This window comes from Lissotriton vulgaris, chromosome 7 (assembly GCF_964263255.1).
Source record: "Lissotriton vulgaris chromosome 7, aLisVul1.2, whole genome shotgun sequence".
Taxonomy (NCBI): Eukaryota; Metazoa; Chordata; class Amphibia; order Caudata; family Salamandridae; genus Lissotriton; species Lissotriton vulgaris.
Genome location: NC_141695.1, coordinates 427433388 through 427458908, shown reverse-complemented (window position 1 = coordinate 427458908; position 25521 = coordinate 427433388).

Sequence of the window (25521 nt, the reverse complement as noted above, 5' to 3'; positions counted from 1 at the left end):
ATCTAATAACCCATATACACACACATGTAGCTACTCAGCAACCCATGCAGCCACTTATACACAAAACGAAACACTGATACATATATTTAAATTTTTAAACATTATTCGCTAATATATGTATTCACTGAGATACACTTAATAAGCCAGTTAACCAATCAATTTTTTTTTTAAAAAAATCCATTTAGACACTTATTTAAACATTTATTCTTCAATCAACTTTTACATATACATATATAAAACATATTTATTTTTCAGAAAGACACACATTCACTGGATGGTGTCATCAGTGATGTCATGAGTGATGTAACTGACCATGTCATGAGTGATGTAATATGGGATGTCATCAGCAGTGCATTACACGCGCAAGTTATAGTGAGTCCAACTAACTATAACGTGGGAATTTCAATGGTTTTATGTCAGTAAAATTTCCAGCTAACTATAACTGGTGTGAAACCTATGGTTTTTTCAGTGAATATATATATACAAAGCAATGAAGTGCTGCACAGTTGTTAAATAAAACTCAAATGCATTTATTTGATGATGATCTCTTTGCTTTTCCTATAACAGCATATATATTTCTCCTAAGTAAAATAAACACGGGGCTCTTGAAAATGTCACTATGTAATATTCCAGTTTATGGTAGCTGTAAAATGGGTTATTAGTTGAGAAGGTAAGAACCAGACTCAAGTAATATTTACAATATTTGTCAGGGTATTCCACTAAAGTCACTAAATAAACATATGCTCAACCCCCTGGTAGCTAAGGCACAGAGCAGGCAGGTTTATTTTAGAGGCAATCTGTAGAGTATGTGTGTAGTACTATACAGTGATAAAGTTGAAATGCAAAACAATAACAATTTCAGCACACATTAGAATAATAGAGTACAATGTAATAAACAAAATTACATAAAAAGGACAAACATTCACTGTGGAAAACCGGAGACTTGAATGTGTAAAGTTTTATGTAGAAATAGCTCAAAGAAGCACAAAGTGCCAATGATAGTCAATGGTCACAGTAGAACAAGACCTAAGCACAATTTGACTCTGACCGCGATGGAGTGAGGTTTTGAAACACCAGACAGGTTTGTCCTGACCAGATTTTACCTTCTAACTTTGGCCCTTTAATCCCTTTGAACCACAGGTGTACACTTCTAAAGCTTCCCAGAACCTCAGGGTAGGCACTCACAGAGATTCACAGGGTGGAGGCAAAGGCCAACAGGTCCAGTTACCACTGGTCAGGGGGCAGTTGTAGGAAAAGGCCTTGTGTAGCTTGGTGTGTCCCTATAGCTTGAACAGGAGCTCAGCCTTAGCACGCTCGGAATCCAATTCTTTGTCCTGGGAAAAAGAGTAAGAGCAGGTCCAGTCTTTAGGTTTTGTTCAGGTCTCAGACATCAGGTTCAGTCATCTTCTGATCTTCAACAGGTTCAGAAGGGGTGCTGGAGGCCTGGCAAGAGCTAGGGGGTGGAAGTGACCACTAGGATTGCCCTAACCAATGAGATAAAGGTTCCCTGGGCTAACCCTACCCTCTTTGGGCATTTTCAAGATGGTTAAAAGGTTTGGTCACACTAAACTTGGGCTCTGAGGGCTGTGGGTATGTGGGGGAACTGTACTATGGCAATGCTAGTGAGCTCTTACATCTAACCCTAAAATACAGCTTGAGGCAGGCCCTGTAACCACAACAACCCGAGAGACAGCAGTGTGGTACAGCAAAAGCGGAGTTTTCAGTAACCAGACAGTGAATACACAAGTGTTGTTTGTGCATCCTACTTCTGTTCTCGAAGTGCGCCTCAAGTGTTATGTAAACCCATCTGACCTATAAAACAGGTTTTTTCACTGACACACTGTAATGTCAACCAGAGCCCCCCTGTGACTGAAGCCTGCCTGGCTTGGGGGATAAGAAAGTGCCCTGACCAAGCAGCAGCTAACATTTGCTTGTGACAGGGGAGGACTTGTTGAAATGTGCCTCAAATGTCATATGAAAACCCCAGCAGACCTGTCAAGCAGGATGTAACTTTCAAACAGGATCTGCCACTTTAATTGTCAAAAATGATCCTCATAATCTCACCCATGCAAGTTCAGAGGGGTCATCCATACCAATTCAGGTCATTCTATTGTTTGCTCCTGGGAGGCATTTCACACCATTTCATACCCTTTCAAATGCTAATTACTGCCTTGCAGAATTGAGAGGGAAAAGTAGAGATTAGCCTTCAGCAACTTTAGACAGGGAAAAGGTAACTTTCTAAAAGGTACTTTTCCACATTATTTAGTTTAAATCTGACTTCACAATTCAATTGGATTTTTAACAACTATTATAAATAGTTGTTTATTTATTTTACGTGCTAGTCCCACTCCCTAGATACAGAATTAGACTCTATTATTGCATCCCAATGTTTTCCTATGGAACAACCATCCTTGCTACAGTGAAAATAGCTTTGGTGCCCTTTTCACTGTAAGAACATGTGTAACACGTTTATATACTAAAGCAGCAACCACAATCTCTGTCAGGGTGAAACACAAGCAAACCCCAAATTAACTTGTGCTTAACCCTCTGGTAGCTTGGCATAAAGCAGTAAAGCTTAACTTAGAGGCAGTGTGCAAAGTGTTTATACTGCACTTCGAAGAGTAATAAAGTGAAAACCCAACAATAGTGAATAAAACCCACACTGATTTAGAAATGTAGAGTAACATTTAATGAATTATTTGAGATCAAAATGACAAAATTCAATCAGTAGAACCGGAGATATGCAATTTTAAAGATTTAAGGGGAAATAGTGCATAGAAGCACAAACAGCCAACTGTGGCTATCTGGTCACACCGGACCTTGGACAAAATCATAAGTTCAGTCTAACCATGGAGCAAGGGCTGGAAACTTGGACTACGTTAGGCCCACTGAACTGAAGTGTTGCAAGATCCTGCATTGTCAAGGATGCAGTTGACAGAGGCTTGCGATGCAGAGTCCCGCGCCGAGGATGATTCATGCTGCAGCGGTTCTGAAACACTGTAAGGAGATGCATTGCGCTGCATCGGTTATGCTCGCAGGACCAAAACTGGGCTGCAAGAGCACCTTCAGGCCCACTTCCATGGGTACAGGACTGGGTTGGCACCACTTTGGGGGTAAGACTCACAGCAAGTGATGGGTTCAAGATGTTTGGAGCCTTTTCTGTTCCTGGGGATTTGATCAGGAGGCCAGACAAGAAGTCCTTGGAGTAAAACTGGTAATCCTGGGTTCAAGCATGCATGTCCAGTCCATTCACTCTGGCAGCAGGGTGGCAGAGTAGCAGTCCTTCTGGCAGAACAGTGCAGCAGAACTTCTGAGTCTTCCACAGGCCTAGAGATCTACTGAAGAGTTGGATCTGAGGGTCTAATATTCATACCTGGTGCTCACTTTAAAGTAGGGAACGTTTTTAGAGAATTCCTTTTGAAGTCTCTCTAGTTTTCTGCCTCTCCTGCATGAACAATGCAGTGGTGATAAGTCCTTTGTTTGAAGGCAGAGCACAGCCTATTCAGTTACAAGTGGGGATGTGCCCAGCTCCATCCCCATCCTGCTAGTTGATGGCTCATCCAGGAACACATAATCCCTATATTGTGTGGCTTTCTGGCAGGAATAATCAAAGAAATGGTTAGGACAAGAAAATGCCAACTTTCAAAAATGCATAAGGTTGTTTTGACAATGCCGGCTTCATGGAATGTTGCAAGCACATGTCTTTGTTTAAGCTTGGAAGGCAGCAAAAGACATTTGAAAATGCTAAATAAAAAAATAACATTCTAAGTCATCATCGCTGTCTCCGGAAGGATTACAAGAAGGATGGATGAATTATTGATTAATGTTGGGCATTACTACAGATCACTTTGGATTTCTTGGGTAAAAGTGGTTAGCTAGGTTTACTTTAGGAGGGTAGCATCCTCACTATAGCAGTGCAAAAGCAGGGGGCGCAGAGGTCACCTGTTTTGGTGATAACTTTCTAAAAGTGGCATTTCGAAAGAGGATTTTTAATTACAATTTCTCAGACACCAACCATGATATTCCTATCTGCTCTCAATTGAAAGTTATTACTTATTAAATGTAATAAGGCAACCCAATGTTATTCCATGGAAGAGGTAGGCCTCACAATAGTGAAAACGAATTTAGGAGTTTTTCAATACCAGGGCATGTAAAACCCAAAAGCATGTGTCCAACCTTTTAAATACACTGCACCCTGCCCTCTTGGCTGTGTAGGGCCTATGCTAGGGATGACATATATCCATTAAAAAGGAAGGTTTGGGCTGGCAAGAGGTTAACTTGCCAGGTTGAAATTGCAGTTTAAAACTGCACACATAGGCTGTAATGGCAGGCCTGAGACATGTTTATAGGGGCTACTTAAGTGGGAGGAACAATACTGCCTACTAGTAACATTTAATTTACTGGCTCTAGGTATATGTAGCACCACTTTACTAGGGGCGTACAAGTAAATTAAATGTGCTAATTGGGTGTAACCCATATCTAACATTAGTTAAAAAAAGAGAACACAAGCAATTTAACCCTGGTTAGCAGTGACAAAGTGTGCAGAGTCCTAAAGCATTAAAAACAGGTTAAGAAAATGGGAGGCAAAACGTTTGGCTATGACCGTGTAGAAAGGGCCAAGCCCAACCTTATCCTGGACCTTGCTCCACCCAAAAGCCAGGGTAAATTAACCAATACCTTGATGGGCTTAGGCGATAGAGCATGGACAAAGGCACTGTTATGCAGAGGCACTTGTCATTTCTGCACCTCTCTGAAATCATCAGATCCCATTGTCTAACCTCTCCTAAGCTACTGGACTGGCCCATTGGGAACCTTTTTTCTCAATTGTGGAACTCATCTGTGAAGCGCCTAACCGTAACTTGTTCACATATGCATCCTAGTAAGCAGACAGTGCCACCATGGCCAAGAAATTGATGTGGCCCATTCCACCCCTTGGATTAGACTTCTGACCCCAGCCCAAGGAAAATAAGGACGGCAACCAACAGAATCCACTGATAACTCTCAGTGCCAAGAACCAAGCCCCAGGCCATCCAGGGTTCTCTGAACTCTGAGGTTTCTCAGAGTGAGGGGGCAACAGCCCCGGGTGTTAAGCACCCTACTTCCACTCTACCTCCCAACAGTCCAGGGGTGATATCCAGAGACTTGCTTTTCAGCCGAAGATCTTTACACTGCCGCTGAACAGGGGACGGAGTGAGTCCTCTCTCTCCCTACCCCACCATCTGGGCTTCCATACCATCCGCTTGGGAGTGGTACCCTCAAATGAATTAGCTTTCAGGGTGCCCTGAGCGGCAGCTCATTCCCCAGAATGCAGTTAATGGGCACCTGGGACTAACTTGGACCCTCCTCCCCACCTCACTCAAGGGCTACCAGGGCCTTTGGCTGGATAAAGTCCTGTCCCTAGATCTGAGTTACCCTACACACCTGGCCGGGGTACTGCTCTGAAATAACCAGACTTTCAACTACCATGGTCTGGCTAGCCCTAGTGTACCTAAAAGCAGTGAGAGGGATCCCATTCACTTTCACCAGGTGGAAGTGACAACTCCTACCCTCAGGGATCACCTGTTCACCCTCTGAATCAGCCTCTTTGCTATGGGAGACAAAGCATAGTAAATCACCAGCCCCATGGGGCTACGTAGCCCTAAGGCCATATGGGCCACCTCTGTAGAGGCCCACCAGTGGGTGAATTTTTAAGACAGACAGGCCCCCTTGCTTGTGTCCTACCAGGAAACACTCAAATAACCTGGATAGAAATGAGGTACCCTGGGCCATTGTCCACCAGACCCTTTCCAAGTTTCTGAGAAGGGGCTTGAGAACCCTTTCCTCCCACCTAACTCTGTGCCACTTTTAAATTCATCCTCACTCTTCTGGGTGATCCTGAACTGTCCTTTTGGGGTCACTCCCAGGTAACTATCTCCTGGTCAACCCTGGTGCTGAGTCAGTGGTTCACCTGATAGCAATACAGTGTTGGTGCAGATCTGCAAAACAAAGGCTGAAAATGTGTTCTCTTTCCACCAAATTGTACATCCCCTGGTAAACTTTTACTTCACTGCCCTTTACCCAACCATCCAGCGCCTTGCAAAAGGAATCTACACAATCCATCCGGATAGCTTCGGACTGTCTCTAAACTTCTGCGTATACCCACGAGTAGCATTTGAGTTGCACGCCCTGGGTTCATGCAGTACCACTTTTCTTGGGTCTCAAAAGTAAACTAAATGTGCCAATTAGGGGTAAGCCAATGTTACCAGGTTTAAAGGAGGGAGTGCAAACACTTTATCACTAGTTATCAGTAGTAAAGTGGGCAGAGTCCTAAAAGCCAGGTTCAGAAAACAGGAGGGTGAAGGCAAAAGATTTGGGCATTACCCTTCAGAAAAGGCCAAGTCCAACAGGGACATACATTTTTAAAAGGAGGCCTGTCAAAAGGGGGTATTTTGGCAGGCTTGTCATGAGGGTTATTTTGATGGACTAATTTAGCAGTTTTAAAACAGCCCAGCCAGGCTACACTGCAGCCATGCTGGCACTGTCACTGCAGTCGGTGGCACAATGTGTGCTACAGCCCACTGGTGACATTTAACTCACAGTCAGAGAGTACACTTTTGTACCATATACTATTGACTTATAGGTAAGTTAAATATGTGAATCAGCAGTATGCCAATTGTATCATATTGAAAGGAGGAGCACAGGCACTTTACCACTGGATAGCAGAAGTAAAAGTAAAACTAGCAAAATAAATGGTTCAGCAAAAAAGCAAACATTCCAAGGTGAACACACCCGAAAGAGCAAATTTCCAACATTAGCAATTAGGCCCTTTCAGTGAATACACCCAACTGGTGAGGGGTTTACTTTCTCACGCTCCCCAGCCTTTTGAAGCAGATTACTATTTGTTACTTTTGGCTGTATTAAAACATGCCGTCACTGCGTGCTCTTGTGCAAAAACAAAAAACGCCAATGCTTACACACATTTCATAGAAAAATGGTCAGTCTGTTAATGACTGATAATAGATTACAAAGGATTGCACCATCATAGCTCTATTCCTGTGCATTCAACTCTGATACTGAAATCGTGGTTACAGTATGTAGTAAAACACCCAAAAAATTAAAAGAGCGAGGGAAATCCACTTACAGGTAGGCACTCGGCCCCAAGCCACTCACCCTGCCAGCACTGCCACTCAATGCTCACAAAGGGTTTACCACACCCTGGATCTGGGGCCCATTGCATCCCCGGGAAGTCCTCGGTAACAGACCAGCCACTCATGCACCACGCCACCAATGCCAAGTAGTCACGCTAGTCAAATCAAATCAAAATCATCTTTATTCGGTTTTCAGAGAAGACCGTAAAAGAACAATAAAAACAATTTTTCCGATTAAAATAAAATAAAACATGTTAAAAAATTAATTTACACATTAATTGCGTTCATTGAGACATAATAATCACTCAGTATTGAGATTAGGGCGATGATTAAAACAGAATTTAAAAAAGGAAACAATCGATTTGGCATACATTTCATTTTCCAGCATTTGCAAGGCTAAGAAGGCTGGACGGCATGTTCGAAGTCCCATAATCTTTACTATTGGAATTATCCAATAAGTACGGGGAGCTGCAAAGAATTTACAAAAAATACTGTGTGAATATTACTTTGAATGGAAACAGAATCACAGGGACAGGGTGAAAGGTGAGTCGACCAGTCATTTTGTTTTGGAAATGAGATAAGCCTATAAAAATTGTCCAGTCTAAATCTAGTCAATAGGAATTTTTCAAAATGATTCAGATCATATTTTGAATATGGCTGTAAAAGAAGGTGGTTTGAATAGACAGTAAGTGTTGTACTGAATTTTTGCCAGCTTCTTGAACCAATCTGAGGTCTCTCATGTGTGACAGACATTTGTAGTTCTTTTTTTGGAATTTTGGAAATCGTAATAGGGTCAGAAAAGTAGCTCGGGATGCCCAGATCGTTGAAAAACGCTTTTACGTATTCCAGCCATCTTATTTTGTGTGTTTTATCTAATGACATACAATCCTCAATGAGGGCTCTAGTTAGTAGGCATTGGTCATTCGTCCAGATGCGCCTCCACATCATTATAGGTTGGATCTTTAAGATGTCCAAGATGTAATCCATGCCTAGTTCTAGGTGACACCCGTATGTCGTTGTACTTCTGGGGACTGAGAGGAGATAACGAAGAAAATAATTCTCCACTCTCTGTAAGTCATCTGTATTTGAATATCCCCATACACCCGCGCCGTAACTAGCAACGCTAATACATTTGGCATGAAATATTTTTAACATTTCCTCGGGGGCTCTCTTCCCAAGTTTTTGGGCAAAAGCGGTTAGCGCTGCTGTGGCCCTAAGGAAAGATAGTTTCCTTATGTCGATGGCTTTTGACCATGTTAATTCACTATCTACCAGGATTCCTAGGTAAGGGTAGGAAGTCGTCGTATCTAGGACAGTATTATTAATATATAAATCCTTTTTTTTGCTCTTTTTCCTTAGCCCCGCAGTTATAGTAAAAGTTTTCTTTATATTTACTTTTAAGTTCAGAGAGGACATGTACTCACAGTATCTGTCCACCGATCGCTGAAGTTGGACAGGGGGTCTCGCCAAGATAACAGCATCGTCGGCGTAAAATAATGCCGTATTGGACGATGCTGAATGGCAGGCAGATCTTTACTGTCTCTCACCATTTCTTGTTCAAGGCTGTTGGTATATAACGTAAATAGGAAGGGGGCCAGGACGCACCCTTGCCTGACCCCCCTCTGTACCTTGAATGACTTGGTGAGGTCTCCATCTAACCCAAATCTGACCCTTGCTGTTGCATTGGAGTAAAGTTCTCTTAAAAAATTGACCAGTGCGGGTTCGACTCCCATATGCATGATTTTTGCCCAAAGTTTTGAGTGACTTACGCAGTCGAATGCTGCACTAAGGTCTACATAGACCATGCACCTTTTGCTGAGACATATTTTTCCATTAACAGAGTAAGGTTTAATACTTGGTCGACTGTCCCAAGCCCTTCCCTGAAACCATATTGCAGGTCTGAGACTATGCTGTTTTCTTCTGCCTAACATGGAGGCGTTCCAGAAGGATACGCCCTGCTATCTTGCCAAGTGTATCCAAAAGCGATATGGGCCGATAGCACCCTGGGTTACTACTGTCGCCTTTTTTAAAAATAGGTACCAGAATCGATATTGACCATGATTCAACTAGTCCTGCCTGGGTGGTCGCTTCGAGTACTCTTGTCAAAACAGGGGACCATAAATCCAGTTCGAACTTGAATAGATCTACTGGGACCCCGTCCGGACCTGGGGCTTTTCCAGATTTTGACTTTTTGAGAGCGTTGATGATTTCATTATGTTCAATGCTTATCTGAATGGGATAAGTTGGTTGTATGGAGTTATCAGCTAGATCCAGTGTTAGTTCTTCATCTTGTTTAAAGATGTTTGAAAAGTGGTCCACCCAAGCATCACGATCTACAGCTACTTTGAATTTTGGGAGTTCCTTCTCTACACAGAGAAAAGGTGCTTTATTTGTTCTCCAGAAGGTAATGGAATTCTTCACGGCAGAACTTTGGGAAAGTTGTTTCCATAATGAATCTTTGATTTGGGCTTTACGTTTATTTTGGGCTAAATGGTAGGCCTTTCTCAAGTCGGCATTCTCTTGCCTATCCCTTGTGATTTTAGTTAATGCCTTCTTCAGTTTAGTTAGCGCTTTAGTGCATTCGGTGTTAAACCACCCCTTTGAGTTGGACCTATTAGTTTTTCTAGTGATAATTAGCTCATCTCTTATTACTTTAGTAATATCCTCGTAACTGGAAAGTATTGTCTCGGGGCTGGAATTCTGATCTAGACATGCGTTGAATTCTGGCAAAACCTTCTTTAGAATAATTGCCAAAAATTCCTTTTGATCTACGTTGGCCCATTTTAACGTGAAGCCATTTTGCTTATCTACATTAAGGGATTGTTGGTCCAAGAGGCTCCAGTAAACCTTCTCTGTTACAATGGGGGGAATGGTTATTCGAACACTATTAGGGGAACGATCGCTAAATATATTTATAGAGGTTTCGAATTTGTGAATTCTTGATGCCGTACAGTTAGAAACTAATATATAATCAATTATTGTGTTTGCTCCCCGACCGTTAAAGGTGGTTGAAAAGGGAACTGGGGTACTGACCAAGTCATTAGCATAACCCAAATCAGCAATGGCCATGATCTCGTTCATTCGATTTCCTGTGGCTGTGTGTACGAAATGAGATAGGTTATTGCTGAGCTCATCCTGTATGCCACAGTTATCATGATCACTATTTTTACATAGATGCAGATTGAAATCGCCTCCCCATATTAGCATGATGGACTTATTAGAGTATATGGTGTATAAATTTTGAAGCAGTCCCAGAATGCTGTTTAAAATCTCATTTAAGTCGGCTGTCTCAAGATTCTTATAGAAGTTAATCATTAAATAGATGAGCCTTTTGGGACCAGTTATCATAAAGATCTGGTAGTTGTGATCTAACTTCAGGGCTTCAATTTTACCAAGGGAGAGAGTATTTGATATGTACGTTATAAGACCTCCTTTTGGTCTACCCGAGGTCGACGGAGTTGCTTCCGAGAAAAAGGTTTTGTATCCCAAGAGATGGGAGGGTGAGCAGAGCCAAGTTTCCTTAAAGCAATTACATCGAATGATGTTACTATTAATCTCCAATTACTATCTACTATTTTATTTTTTAGCCCTGCCACATTCCAGAATGTAATGTCAACCGTAGTTTGATTGCTCGTTTGATCGAGGTTTATACTAATTTTTTGTAGACAGGGTTGTGTCCGGTTTTCTGATTCTACATTTAGATTTTTTTTTTTTATTTGTAATCTTATCCCTTTGTCCTGATCCTGCTGTTGGTATTATGATTGTTTTATGGGGGACACTTGATAGGTTCCGGGCAAGAGGGGTTAAGTTATCATTTTCCACTCCTTCTATTGGTAGTATTTTAGGTGTATTGGGGGCCGCGGAAGTGGTAGTTATATTCCAGGAGGCAGTATCTATTATCGACTTCTTTATACCTACTTCCGCTGGTAGTTCAGTTTTAGTTGGAGAAGGTACTGTCTTAGGTGTATCAATTAAGGAGGACTGTTCAGTATCCCCTTCTTCTGGAGTGCCCTTCCAGTCAATGACAGTCCTGTTGCTTTTTGGGTCAGAAGTGGATAATAATGAGCCCATAGGAGCGTTTGGTATATTCGCTACACTTAATCCACTTGGGGCCGTGGGTAATACGTTGATCGGTCAATCGACCCTGTCCAACCCTACAAAGGGAGCAAATCTATTTGAAGTTTGAATGTTAGAGACTATCCCCCCAAGGTGTAGTCATAATGTGGCTTACTTCTCCTTTGTTGCCGGGGTATTAGCGACCTAGGATAAAAATAGCTCAGGTCATGTATCCTTATCCCCTCCCCTCCGCTCTCAGACTCCTGGTACCAATCATTTAGGTACGAGATGACCCTTCGGTCCCTGAAACTAATGATTATTGCATCTCCCTGTGTGTCTTTGGGCCTCAGACCTACCCACCCAAGCCTTCTAACATTTATGATTACCCCGTTAATGTTGGGAGGTAATGGACTGTTATTCACTAACCAGTAGATTACTTTGGTTTTAAGGTCAGTGTATCCTTCCCTTTTCCCTGGTATATGGGGCAGCTTCTGGGGGCAAATCAATCCATACATTAGAGCCTTTTGAGTGGCTGGGATCTAACTTCTCCCCATTGCTTTCTCCAAGCATGTCCACTGTTTTACTTGGATGTGCATTGGATCCCTTCAAACTAGATGATTTAGATGTTTGTAGGTCGCTCTTAGACTTGGAGGAGGCCTGTGTATTTTCAGATACCTGGGGTGTTGGTTTTACAGTTTTCTCCCCTTTACTTATTAGTAACGGGTTTGCAGTTTTATCCCCTTTACTAAGATTGTGTATTCCAGATTTCTCTCTCTTGTCTGCTAGCAAGCCTTTTAATAGAGTTGTATTTGAGGTAATAGCTTCCTCTATTGATTCCAGGTGAGTTGCTAACCTTCTAACTCTTTCCACTAGAGGTAGTATTAAGGATTTAACTTAGATCTCTATATTCCCTATTAGGTCTTGATGTGGGGTGGGGGGGGTGGGGGGGGTGTTAGCCGGTGTCTGTGCTGAAGGTATGTTCTCAATTCCTATCTTTCTCTTCGTTGGGGGATTCCGGGCATTATTAGAACATTTTGCCTGCCTTCCCATATGACTATTTCCCCCCCTCTTTCTCTTTAGTGTAGGCTTTTTAGTTGGTAGTGGGGGTGTGGGTTGCAGGTTATTCTTTGGGTTCGACATTAAGGGGTGGAGTATCAGGGATTCCTCTGGGATTATTTCTAACGAAGGATCTATACTAGAATTCCTATTGCTATGAGATCTGCTAGGCTCCGATACTGTTGTAGCATCAGAAAAAATAGAGGGGGCACTGATATCATCGTTCAGAGATTTGTCTTTCCTGTTGTTCGGGTTAGGAGTTGTGGCTAATTGGTGTGGCCCTAGTGAAGAGCGTCTATTCTGGAGCTCTGTGGATAGGCGGCGCTCAGCCATAGCAATCTCTTGTCCCAGGGCTGAAGCCGCTTTTGTAAGATACTGCTCAATGGTGCCCCTTAGCGACCCTCCCTCTAGGGATTTCCTACCCTTGTCTGCCTTTTCCCCCTTTAGGGACATTGTTCATAGACGTTGTTGTCCTAGCTTGCTTTCACTACAGATTTAAACACTGTTATGGTAGTACAGGCAAACAGGGAAAAGTGTGATGTTAAGTCATACAAATACTTGCAGCCCAGTTCAAAGTACCTTGTTTTTTTTGGGGGGGGGGCACTGGTTTCCCAGGGCGTGGATGTCAATGGAATGGCCCGACCCGGCCTCCTCTGGCCTCTGAGGGCCGCAGAGGGCCCACCCTTTGCCCGGGATTCGCCCGGCGTCCTGCTCGTGTCCCGCGAGGCGGGGCTGACGCTGGTCTTATGCGCCTCCTGGCGCAGTTGTCTCATGCGCGGGCCGCATGGGCTCCTGGGGGTTGGAGCCCCCTGGCCCGCTCTCCGCTCGGCGGCTGCACTCCGGTGATGGAAAAAAGGAGTGAGGCAGCGGGAGGCAGGCGGGTGACTCAGGCAAGTTGCTCAGGTATGGGCAAGACCGTGTAGGAGGCAGCAGGTAGTCTCACGAACCCAACGAGGGCTACAGGTTAGCTTTGGCAGAAGTTCCCCACTCAGCAGGGGCTGACGCTGGTCTTATGCGCCTCCTGGTGCGGTTGTCTCGTGCGCGGGCCACATGGGCTGCTGGGGGTTGGAGTCCCCTGGCCCGCTCTCCGCTCAGCAGCCGCACTCCGGTGATTGAAAAAAGGAGTGAGGCAGCGGGAGGCAGGCGGGTGACTCAGGCAAGTTGCTCAGGTATGGGCAAGACCGTGTAGCAGGCAGCAGGTAGTCTCACGAACCCAACCAGGGCTACAGGTTAGCTTTGGCAGAAGTTCCCCACTCAGCAGGGGCTGACGCTGGTCTTATGCACCTCCTGGCGTGGTTGTCTCGTGCGCGGGCCGCATGGGCTGCTGGGGGTTGGAGTCCCCTGGCCCGCTCTCCGCTCGGCGGCGCACTCCGGTGATGGAAAAAAGGAGTGAGGCAGCGGGAGGCAGGCGGGTGACTCAGGCAAGTTGCTCAGGTATGGGCAAGACCGTGTAGCAGGCAGCAGGTAGTCTCACTAACCCAACCAGGGCTACAGGTTAGCTTTGGCAGTACTCCATAGGTTGGACTGAAGATGATACTCTTAATTGGTTCCAATGCTGTTTTCATCCCCAGTACTAACTTCTCAGAGGGTAGAGCGCCACAAATAAAGTAGGACTCAACATAAACCCTGACACAATAGATGCGCATGGGTTGGAAAGGGGTCTCCGTAGGTGTAATTTCACCAGTTTATTGATAAAATACACAAACCAATTGTAGCTCTTGTGAATATACAAGATAGATTAAGCAAAAACAAAACATTGTTCTGCCTCAGTCTCCTTTGCTTGCTTTACTTCACTATCTAACTCTCTCTCTCTTTTCCATTCCCTCTCAAGCAATGCCTATGCCTTGGTCTTCCTCACTTCCTCAATCTTACTTTCTTTCTCACTAAAGCTTACCACTAATTCCCTCCCTCTACTTTCTTTGCATTTCCATTGTTCTCTTTATCGTCTTTCCTGTCTTGTCGCTTTCTATTGTTTTACCCCTTTCTTTCTCTCTAGAGCAATATTTCTTCTTGTATCATTCTAAACCTTTATCCTTCTCTAACTCTTTCTTAATTGCTCCCTCCATTGGGTTCTTCCTTTTTACATGTACTACACAGAGCTGAAACCGCGCCACTTCCTCGCTTAGTCCCATCTGATCACCCTCCCAAATGCCTCTACCTTCTCACAGTTCCTTAAGCACTATCCTCTACAGATAAACTCCACATTTCTCTCCTACAAGTAACTGCTCCATAGCAATAGCACCTTGACTCCCAGGACACAGCAAAAAATCATCTCTCTTTGATACGACTCCATACACAAATCAGTCCATACACCATGCCCCCACCCCTTTCCCAATTGCAATTATCAACCTATTGAACTCCAACCACATTTCACTTGAGGGACGCCTAGCAACGACTAGTTGAACTGCAGCTTGATGTAATAATTTCAATGCTTTTGCATTTGACTCATGAGGGTCACCTAGTAACGACTAGTAGAACTGCAGATCTTTGTAGAATTATTTTGATATTGGATTATATAATATTCACTGCCCATTGCTAATCTCGTCCCATAATGCTTTGCAGGGCCTTTGGTTGGGATTGTATTTTTGCCCATAACTGTGCTTAGGGTGGTCCTAAGAGGATGGGACCACCACTGAATCGTCCAGCATGATATGTTCTTTGTGTTCAAGGCATCTGCTTGGTCCTCCCCTAGGTTAGGGGGACCCCAAAATCATCACCTCTCTCATTGCCTGATATTTTTCATTTTCAAAGTTCACTTTTGTGAATTGGTTATATGCTTTTTAGCATGTAAAGTTGCTTTATCAAAGCATTTGTGGGTGCAGTTTAGTAGCTGATTCCTGCCACGTGGAGGCACAAGTTTGCGGAGTTCATTGCCCAGTGTTAGTTTTTAGCAGGACATGCAAGAGTCCTCTAGCCGGCCTACCCTCCATCGGGGTTGTCCTGAGCTTTAGCTTTAACCCGGTTGAGCGCTATCTCAAGTAACCACTAAGCGCTATTTGCTTTTAAGCACTACATTTTGATTTAATCTTTAAAAATGCATAACTCTAGTTCTACTTATTGGATTTGTGTTGTTTTAGTCTTGTGTTACTCATAAAAATATAATTATTTTTTTCTAAACCTATGTGGAGTAGTTTTGTGGTGTTTTCATTGTGTTAACTGTATGTATGTGTTGCACAAATACTTTACACATTGCTTGCTTAGATAAGCCTGACTGCTCTGTGCTAAGCTAGCACAGGTTATCTCTAAGTGTGTATCTAGCTTACCCTGACTAGAGTGGTAGTACCTGTTTGGACAAAGTGAATACCTCTGCCAACCAGAAACCCCAGTTCTAACAGAGACAAATAGATACAAGAACCACATATTTAAAGCAAAAGCCTTCCTCCTTAGATCATATCAGATCCCAACTGGATATGACAAAAAACACACCCTAGTAAACACTTCAATCTCAAAAGGCAACAGACATCCCCAAAACCTAAACAGCCATGACCACTGAACTAAGAGATGTGAGGAATTCTTCAAGTTCTTCATTGAAAATAATAAAGAAGATAGACAGATATGTCCATAGAGGCCCCACAGCCCACATCTCCACCTCAAATGCCCCTCCTAGCGCAATTATCAGCAAAAAATAGAACTTATGAAAGTATCACCATATCCCACAATCAATGCCTCTTGGAATGATTTCAAGACATTAAGAGAAGATGTACTCATCAGGATTGTCTCCAATAAAATCTTGCCACACACATCTCTGACTCCATAACCGCATCCATAATAAAGGATACTCGTCATCTCATTGCCACCAATCTGGACTACTTTAATCAATCAATATCAACGAGAGAGGAAGGGTATGAGTGGACACTCCCGTACCCCTATCAGCATATCAAAAAACAACTTAGGAGTGACTCAGTGACAATAAGAACCAATAACAAATTAAATATGTGTTAAACTCTACTGATCCCCCATCAGACTTAGGTAAACCAATTTTGTGGTAACCCCCAGGTGGCAACCAACAAATCGCAACCTTTATCCTAATGTGTTTACAAACATCAGAGGAAGCAAATCTTCCTCTTTATAAAAGGACCCTCACTCACCACTAGTTGGTGACATGCTTCATCATTGGGTCCCCACTGGGGTGACCGAGTGCCCCCCCCAGCATGCTACAACGCCTGAGTTACAGCGGAGCGGGATGGTGATGTGTGTAACAGTGCTATAACTGAAAATGTGAATTTTAACTGTGAGTGCAAATTTAAAAAACACAAGATTGAAACCCGTACAAAAATTTTAATAGGGGCCAACCTGTATTGAGATTAAAGACGTGTATATACGGACCAAACTAGGTTCTATATTAGGAAACCTGTGCCCTTAAATAAAATAATCGGTCAACATGTTTCTGCTGGTAAATACCATAGGAATGATCGCGCCAAAAATGTCTCCCATGACTTCTGTAAAACTTTCTCTTTTGAATCTGTTCAGGTGTTCACCAAATTCAAAGGTACCCTTCTCATTTCTGTCAACATGAAAAATCTTTGGTAAAACTAATCCAAGGTAGCACGTCCCATACCAATGGTCTGGGAGGCTAAAATATGCCTAATAAATTCCAGGAAAAATTGGATCCTTTCCACCTTCAAATCCCCATCCCCCTATGATACGATAAGTATCTTCACATTGACTAGCACCAACAAAAAAGTTATCATAAAGCATATTATCTCTTCTAATGCAAAATTTACCACTAACTGGTTCATCAATATGTATGGCTGCATTTGCGTTAACACCATTAAGCTTAGCGTCCTCCATTTGCCAAAACTTGAACTTAGCATGTTTAAGCACCTCAATTCTTTTGTAGATTGCCCTTCTCTCCTCAACCATGTTTAGGAAAGTCTTTTCCTCAGCTCTCATTTTGCATGTTAAATTATTTCTATAAGCATATTCATAGTTGAGTTCATTAGTTACCAAAAAGAATTCCCTCATCTGTTTCGCAGGCTTAACTTTGTTTAAGCTATTTACAACTTTGAGATTTGCAAAAATCTCATCAAAGTCAGAGTAATAATACTCCAGTCGACCAGTTTGATAAAACAGGCTAGCAATTACACTGCAAGTGATGCCATAAGTGAGTGGTAACATGTTACAAGTAACCCCCTCTGAGACAGAAGCAGGCAGCTTCACACAGACATAGCAATCCTTTACATTCATTACTTTAACATATTCAGACAAAAGCCTAGAAAATGAATTGCTAGAAAAATCTCCAACAGATCTATCTTGATGGATCTCTGGATCATGCTCAATAATTCTGCTAGACTTGCCAGCATGTTTTTCACGTTTAGTCTCTACCTTACTTGTTATATTAGTCCTAAGTTTCTGTTTATCAATACCAAAAGGATATAGTACAGCTAAAATTAACCAAACCAATATTAAGAGAATTACACAAATTGAAGACATTTTGCAACACGTCTTCAAGATTGAACACCTTGAAGTATCAGAACTAGGCATTTTAAAATTTAAAAACAAAAATTAAAAATGCAAAAATAATGCCCACTGAGTTAGGCCACGCCCCCTGCTCACGCTACAAATACGCGCGCTTTTCTCACCAGCGCTTGTTAAGAGACTGAGCTCTTGAGGCGGAAGCCGAGAGCAAGAGAAACGCTACTTTTTAAGATTACTTGGAACTTGTGTTTGTGTGAATACTGTGATTGCTGCAATTTTTTAAAGACTACTTTTAAAATTTGTGAGTGTGATAAACTGTATTCAACAAAAATCCTACCTAATGCCCCCTTGGTGATTGACCCCTCGCGCAGCCGAGTCAGGCGCTGACGCGGGTTGAGGACAGCCGCCGTGAACCCCCGGGCAACGCCCACTGAGTTAGGCCACACCCCCCCACCAACCACACTTAAGAATGTGCTGCTTCCGGAGGCGCAGTGGACGGGCACAGCGGGCGCGCCGGCGGTGCGCCGAAGGCGCGCCAAAGGCAAGCCCGTCTGCGCCCGTCCGCGACCTGACGGGACCAGGGGCCACAACCCCTGCCCCTTACACCACCCAGGTCAGGACCTATAGCTCGGCCGCTTTAAAAAAGTTAATGCCCTCCACCATGGCGCAATGCCCGCTTTCCTTCTTCCCAGTCGAACTTCCCAGTCAATGCCCTGGCTGCAAACACTCCTTTGATACCATCGAGTCGTCAGCCACGTCCCAGGAATACCAGATGTATTTGCTAAATTGTCGATCTCTCCCTCGGCACAGCACACAAATATGCCTATTACTAGAAAACTATAATCCAGACGCTATCTTTCTGACCGAGACATGGCTCATGCCTCATTCAGAGCCAGACATAGTCTCCGCCCTACCCCCCGGGTTCCAAATCCATAGACTAGACCGGACCAAGGGAAGAGGTGGAGGCCTGGCTATTATTCTAAAAGATAAGTACTGTTGCCGTACCTCTATCGAAGCTATACCTGAGTGCGAGAGCCTAGCTTTCAGCATAGACTTCTCTGCGAACAGCTCCTTCTCTGGTACTCTGATATACCGCCCCCCAGACCCAGGGAAGCTGTTCCAAAAATCGCTCCCAGATATCATCGCGAACCGACTTCTAACCTTGGCTAATTATACGGTTCTAGGAGATCTCAATTTACACTTCAACTCCCCTACAGACCTTGCTGCCAGGGAACTAACAGAGGACCTTGCAGCCTTACAACTGATCCAGTTGGTCAGATCCCCCACCCATGAAAAAGGGAACTTATTGGATCCTATCTTTAGTAACTGCACTAAACTGATGGCCGGGCAACCTATTTGCCTCCCATGGTCAGACCACTTTCTCGTTCCACTCACCTGGTCTCCCGCCAAGCCTCCCTCACCGACCCCTCAGCCCATAACTAAGAGAAACTGGAAAAAACTCCCCATAGAGCCATGGACAATTAACCTTGAAGGTTCCCGCCCACCTCCCTGCATAAACCCTAACCAAGCGAACAACAACTATGAGGGCTGGATCAGGGAATCACTGGACACGATCCTCCCGTTACGGAAATCTATTCCTAAGAGGTCACACAAATCTGCCCCCTGGTTCTCAGATTCCCTGAGAGACCTAAAACGCCTCTGCAGGAAAAAAGAGAGAGCCTGGGGAATGCACTATCTCCCGGAAAATAAAACCCAATACAGAGAGGCTATTAAGAACTACAGAAATGGGGTTAGGGCGGCCCAGGCCTCCTACTTCGCAGACCAAATAATGGCAGCAAAATCAAAACCCAAGGAAATCTTCCATCTGGTTAAAAAGTGCATCACCGTTAATACTGCCCCCCCAGCCCCTAAAACACTAGATCAATGCAATGAACTTGCAGACTTTTTTCATAATAAAGTCACCCAGATTTACTCCGCATTCCCGGCAACAACCAACAACTCAATAACACCCAATCTGATCGTCTCGAGTAACTCCCTCCCCCCCAGGACAGCCTACGCTGGACCACTTCTCTCCATTAAACCTGGAAACACTGCAACAACTAGCATGCCAAGTCAAATCTGGCTCCCCCCTTGACCCTGCCCCACCAGAAATATTGCTTCAGGCAAGCCGAACCATCCTTCCAGTGGTGCTAGAGCTTCTCAACTCATCTATATCCTCCTGCTCAGTACCCACTGGATGGAAGAGAGCGATGGTACTGGCTTTGCTAAAAAAACCTACCCTAAACCCAGAAGATCACTCCAGCTACCACCCAATCTCATTACTTCCTTGGGTAAGTAAGGTGTTGGAGAAGCACATAAATACGCAGTTGACACAATTTCTGGAAAGCCATGCACTTCTTGATCCATCCCAGACAGGTTTCAGGCCTAAACATGGTACCGAAACCGCATTGTTGGCAGTTGTCGAAGAGTCCCGAAGGATACTAGATCAGGGAGGATCAGTGGCAGTGATCCTCCTTGATCTAAGCGCGGCTTTCGACACTGTCAACCATGCCACCGCGCTGAACCGTCTGCATAACATCGGGGTCGGAGGCAATGCTCTAAAATGGCTTGAATCATTCCTGTACAACAGATCCTTCCAGATCTTCGACGGGGACATAATATCAGCCAGTAAACCCCTGAACTGTGGAGTACCACAGGGCTCCTCATTGAGCCCTGTGCTCTTCAATGTATATATGAAACCATTGGCTGGGCTCGTCGAACCGTCAGGTATAAAAATCGTATCATATGCTGACGAGACCCAGCTAGTGGTTTCACTGACCCAGGAAGGCGCCGGTCACACCTCAGGAAGTCTGATGAACTGCCTAGAGGACATAAAAATGTGGATGACAGGCTCCTCCTTAAAACTGAATGGAGACAAGACCGAGCTTATGCTCCTAGGCCCCGCACTACCCACATCAATTCCTTCCATGTGGCCTGGATGTCTGGGCACCCCTCCCACCCCCAAGGAGAGCGTAAAAAGCCTAGGAGTATGGCTGGACAAAAACCTTTCTTTCTCCACCCAGGCTACTAAACTATCCGCCATCTGTTTTGGCTTACTGAGAACATTAAGGAAAGTCCTCCCCCTCCTCCCTATGGAAGCCAGACAAGTGGCAGTTCAGGGCCTCATCCAGTCCCGGTTGGACTCAAACAACGCCCTGTATGTAGGGGCCCCCGAGATGTCCATGCGAAAACTACAGGTGGTCCAGAACTGTGCAGCCCGCGTCCTGCTACAGATCCCAAGGACACAGTCTGCTAAACCCGCACTAAGCAGCCTACACTGGCTCCCAGTGAAACAGAGAGTGGCTTTTAAGGCACTATGCATCGCGCATCGAGCTTTCTGGAAGTCAGGTCCAGCGCTCATTAACAAATTGGTTACTCAATACCATCCCAACAGAACCCTTCGGTCTATGGAGGCCTTCCTGGCCGTAGTCCCAAGAGTAAGGAGAGCCAGGACCGGAGGAAGGTCGTTTTCCTTAAACGCCGCGAAGATGTGGAACACACTCCCGCTACAAATCAGGTCCAATCCCAACCTACTCTCATTCCGTAAACAACTGAAGACTTATTTATTTGCCAGGCCCACCTAAATCTCAATCTCCGTTACCCCCTAGCTCTGTTCTCTGCACTCTAGCGCTTGGACGCCCTTTGGGCAGCAATCGCGCTTTACAAATTACAATACAATACAATACAATACAATGTAAGTAATATGAATAATATGAATTATAAAACTAAAATTTTCCCCCCTTTTAATTTTTTTTTTTAAGAACCCTATAACAGTTTTTCTTCGACCTTGCGTCACATGAACGTGTGTTTTTCAGCTAAACACAATTTCTTCGACCTTATGTCACCTAACACATTTTCTTCAGCCTTATGCCAGGAATTAAAAACCCTTATTCAAAATTAAACAACTTCAATCATTATCTTCCAAATTCTCTTGACTGCTGCTTCCTACCTCAACAATTGGCGGGATTATAATGTGTGTCCACTCTGGGGACTTATATTTTTGATTCGGCTTTATCACTATTTTTGTCTTACGAATGATTACTTCAATTTTCTTATTTTTCTCGTCTTTCTTATCAGAGTCACCTCCCTGACTAGAAACTTCGTTGATTTGTTCTTTTGATTTCTTTACTAGTTTGAATTTCAGGTTTTCTTCTGGCCAAATATCTCCTTTTCTTAAGATTTTCTTTTTGGAACAATTTCGTTGCTTTCAGCTTTCTAAGCTCTTTTCCTGAATTTTCTTATTTCAGATTCTTCATCACTCTCATCTGTGTCTGTTTCTGAGACTTCAAATCTGTATCTAGGAACTTCTTTACTCAGCAGCTTCACTCCATTAGGAACATCATCCTTACAGCTGGTACTTGGTAATTCTTCCTCTTCTTCAGGGATCACCTTTAGCTTCCCAGTTTCAGAATTCTTGCCCCTGCACACAGAGCTACTCCTTTGCCTTTCAATACTCTCCTGAATTAGATTTTTGTCTTGCTCAGAGTCTTCAGCTTCAGAATCTTCTTTTTCTTTCTGAGATTCTTTTTCTAACAGATCTTCATCAACATCTTGATCTCCAGTCACAATTTCCAGATCTTTTTCATTCAAGGCCTGATTCGCATCTAGATTCTCCAGATGTTGATTTTCTTGCTGATCATCAGATTCTTGATCTTCAGGATCTCCTTCTGAATCAGAATCAGTTGATGTTTCACTTTCTTCATCAGAATTATCAGGAGGTGGTACACGAATGGTGTGACTTGCTTGCACCCACCTTTTGTTGTAACAAGAATTACTTGTCTTGCCTTCTGCCATCTAGGTACTAAACAGTTTCTCCTTCGATGAACTTTGGTTCTCACCCAATCGGCAAGGCAACAGATCATGAGCTTGTTCTTTCTCCTTAGTTATTACATCTGTTCCCACCTGATGAAATACAGAATTAACTACATCAGAAAGGTTCTGACAGTATTCAATGATTGCACTATCATTAATACTCAAAAGCTTGCCAACTGGAACAAATGCTTGCCTCATTACTCTGCCCATTAAGATATCATGGGGACTAAGGCCTGTCTTTTTCTCTGGAGTGCTTCTCAAAGACATTGGAACAAGTGGAAGAGCATCTGTCCACTTCACTCCTGTGGCTAGACACATTTTTGAAATTCTGTTTTTGATTGTTCCATTTATCTGCTCTACAACACCTGATGCTTCTGGTCTGTATGCACAGTGTAGCTTCTGTTCAATGTTTAAAGCTTCACAAATCAGTTTTAGCAATCTGTTTTCAAAATGAGTTCCGCGATCACTTTCAATAGTTACCGGAAAACCATATCTAGGTATGATCTCCCTCAAAAGTAATTTTGCCACAGTGACTGAGTCATTATGACGGGTTGGGAAAGCTTCCACCCATCTTGAAAACAGACAAACAAACACAAGCACATATTTGAGCTAGTTGTGCTTTGGCATGTCAATGAAATCCATCTGTAATCTAGTAAAAGGACCACCCTCCCATCCTATGGTTCCCAAACTTACAACAGTTTTCCTGTTCGGATTCATTTGTTGACAGGTCAAACATCTTTGGCTAAGTGACTCTGCTATGATTCTGAATTTTGGACTGAACCATGTTTCTCTGAATAGTCTGATCATGGATTCTCTCCCTAAATGCCCTGGACCATGGTACATCCGTGCCATGTCAGCAATCATACAATTTGGCATTACTGGTCTGCCATCTTTGTAGACCCAAACTCCATCTTCCTCTCGCTGTCTGCACTCTGCTTTTAACCATGTGTTTTTCTCCTCTTCATCTGCCTCGTCTTGTCATTCTTTTACTCCCTGCCATGTTTCAACTACAGATATTAGCATGAGAGAATTCAACATGTGACTTTTGTCTTTTTCCCGATTGATTGAGTAATTATTCTTTGCACAGTACCTTGCAATTTCATCTGCATAGGCGTTACCTTTGGTAATGTAATCCTCACCTTTTTTATGAGCTGTACATTTCACAAAAGCAATTTGTTCTGGTAATTGAATGCCATCGATCAATCTTTTGATCAATTTTGCATTTCTGATTGGCGTTCCCGCAGAGGTTAAATAACCTCTTTGAGACCAGAGCTGACCATAGTCATGAACTACGCCATACCCATATTGACTATCAGTCACTATGGTTACTTTTTTACCAGCTGCTTTTTCACAAGCTTGAATTAAACCAATTAATTCTGCAATTTGGGCTGAATAAATTCCATCAACAGGTGAACCCTCTACAACATCTGAAACTGTACATACTGAGTATGCTGCTCTCAGAATTCCTTCATCTGTTCTTGGACAGGAACCATCAACAAAGTAAACCAAATCAGATTCAGGTAAAGGAACATCTTTTATGTCCTGTCGTGGTTTGGTGCAGTAATCTACAACATCCAGGCACTCATGATCAATATCAGTTTCATTATTAACCTCAGTAACAACACCATCCAGCAATAATGTGGAAGGATTTAAATTCACGCATCTTGCAATAGAAACATTATCTGATCCCAGAATTGTCTTCTCATATTTTGTCAATCTGTTACTGGTTAGATGCTGAGTTTTGCTTCTGATGAGAAGAATTTCAACTGAATGAGGCACATATACTTTTACAGGAAATCCCATAATGATACCCTCACTTTGTTCAAGACTAACACTTGTTGCAGCCACTGCTTTTAAGCAACCTGGCTAAGCTTTTGCAACAGGGTCCAAAGCAGCTGAGAAATAAGCAATTGGTTTTCTCAGTTTTCCATGTCTCTGGATCAGGACTGACAGTGCACAACCTTCCCTTTCACTGCAGTACAACTCAAATTCTTTCTCATAGTCTGGCATACCCAAAGCTGGAGCTTCACATAAGCTTCTTTTTAACTGTTCAAAGGCTTCTAATTCAACTTTTGACAATCTGATTGGATCTTTTATGTCTGCTTTTGTCAGTCTTTGCAGTGGTTTTGCAATTACTGAAAATCCACTAATCCACTGACGACAATATCCAACCATTCCCAGAAACATTCTGACCTGTCTTTGTGTTGTTGGGGGCTGTATTGCTCGAATCATTTTAATTCTTTCAATAGTCACTTGTCTGATTCCTTTTGCAATTCTGTGACCAAGATACTTTACTTCTTGTTTGCAAAACTGTAATTTCGCAGGTGACACTTTATGTCCCTCATCTGCAAATCGATTTAAAATTGTAATGGTGTCAGTTACACAATTTTCTCGTGTCTTTGCTGCTACGAGCAAGTCATCAATGTACTGAACCAATGTTGAGTTTCCAGGTAAAATCAGATCTTCCAGGGATTTCTGTAATAACTGATTAAAGATAGATAGACTTTCAGTATACCCCTGTGGGATACGACACCATGCTAAAATGCGATTCTGGAACCTAAATGCAAAAATTTGCTGGCTCTCTGGATGCAGTGGAACTGTAAAGAAGGCATTACATAGGTCAATGACCGTATACCATTCTGCATCATGCAGAATCTGATAAAGAATTACCGCAGGGTTTCGATCAATTGGGCAACATGGAACAACAATTTGGTTAATTTCCCTTAAATCTTGAACAATTCTGTATGTTCCATTCGGCTTTGTGATACCCATAATCTGTGAATTACATGGTCTGCTCTCAATTTTGTTTAGTACACCTTGACTTATGAATTTTTCAATCACTGGAATGACACCTTCAATTGTCTCAGCTTTCATTTTGTATTGAGGAACATTCGGGAAATCTATTCCTTGTTTTACAGTTATTTTTACTGGATCCACATTTTTTATAAGACCCATATCATTTCCAGTTAAGTCCCAAATTTCTGATTTGACTGTCTTTTTGAGCTCTTCTGGCAAATCATTTTTATCAAAGACAGGAAATAATAATTTATTT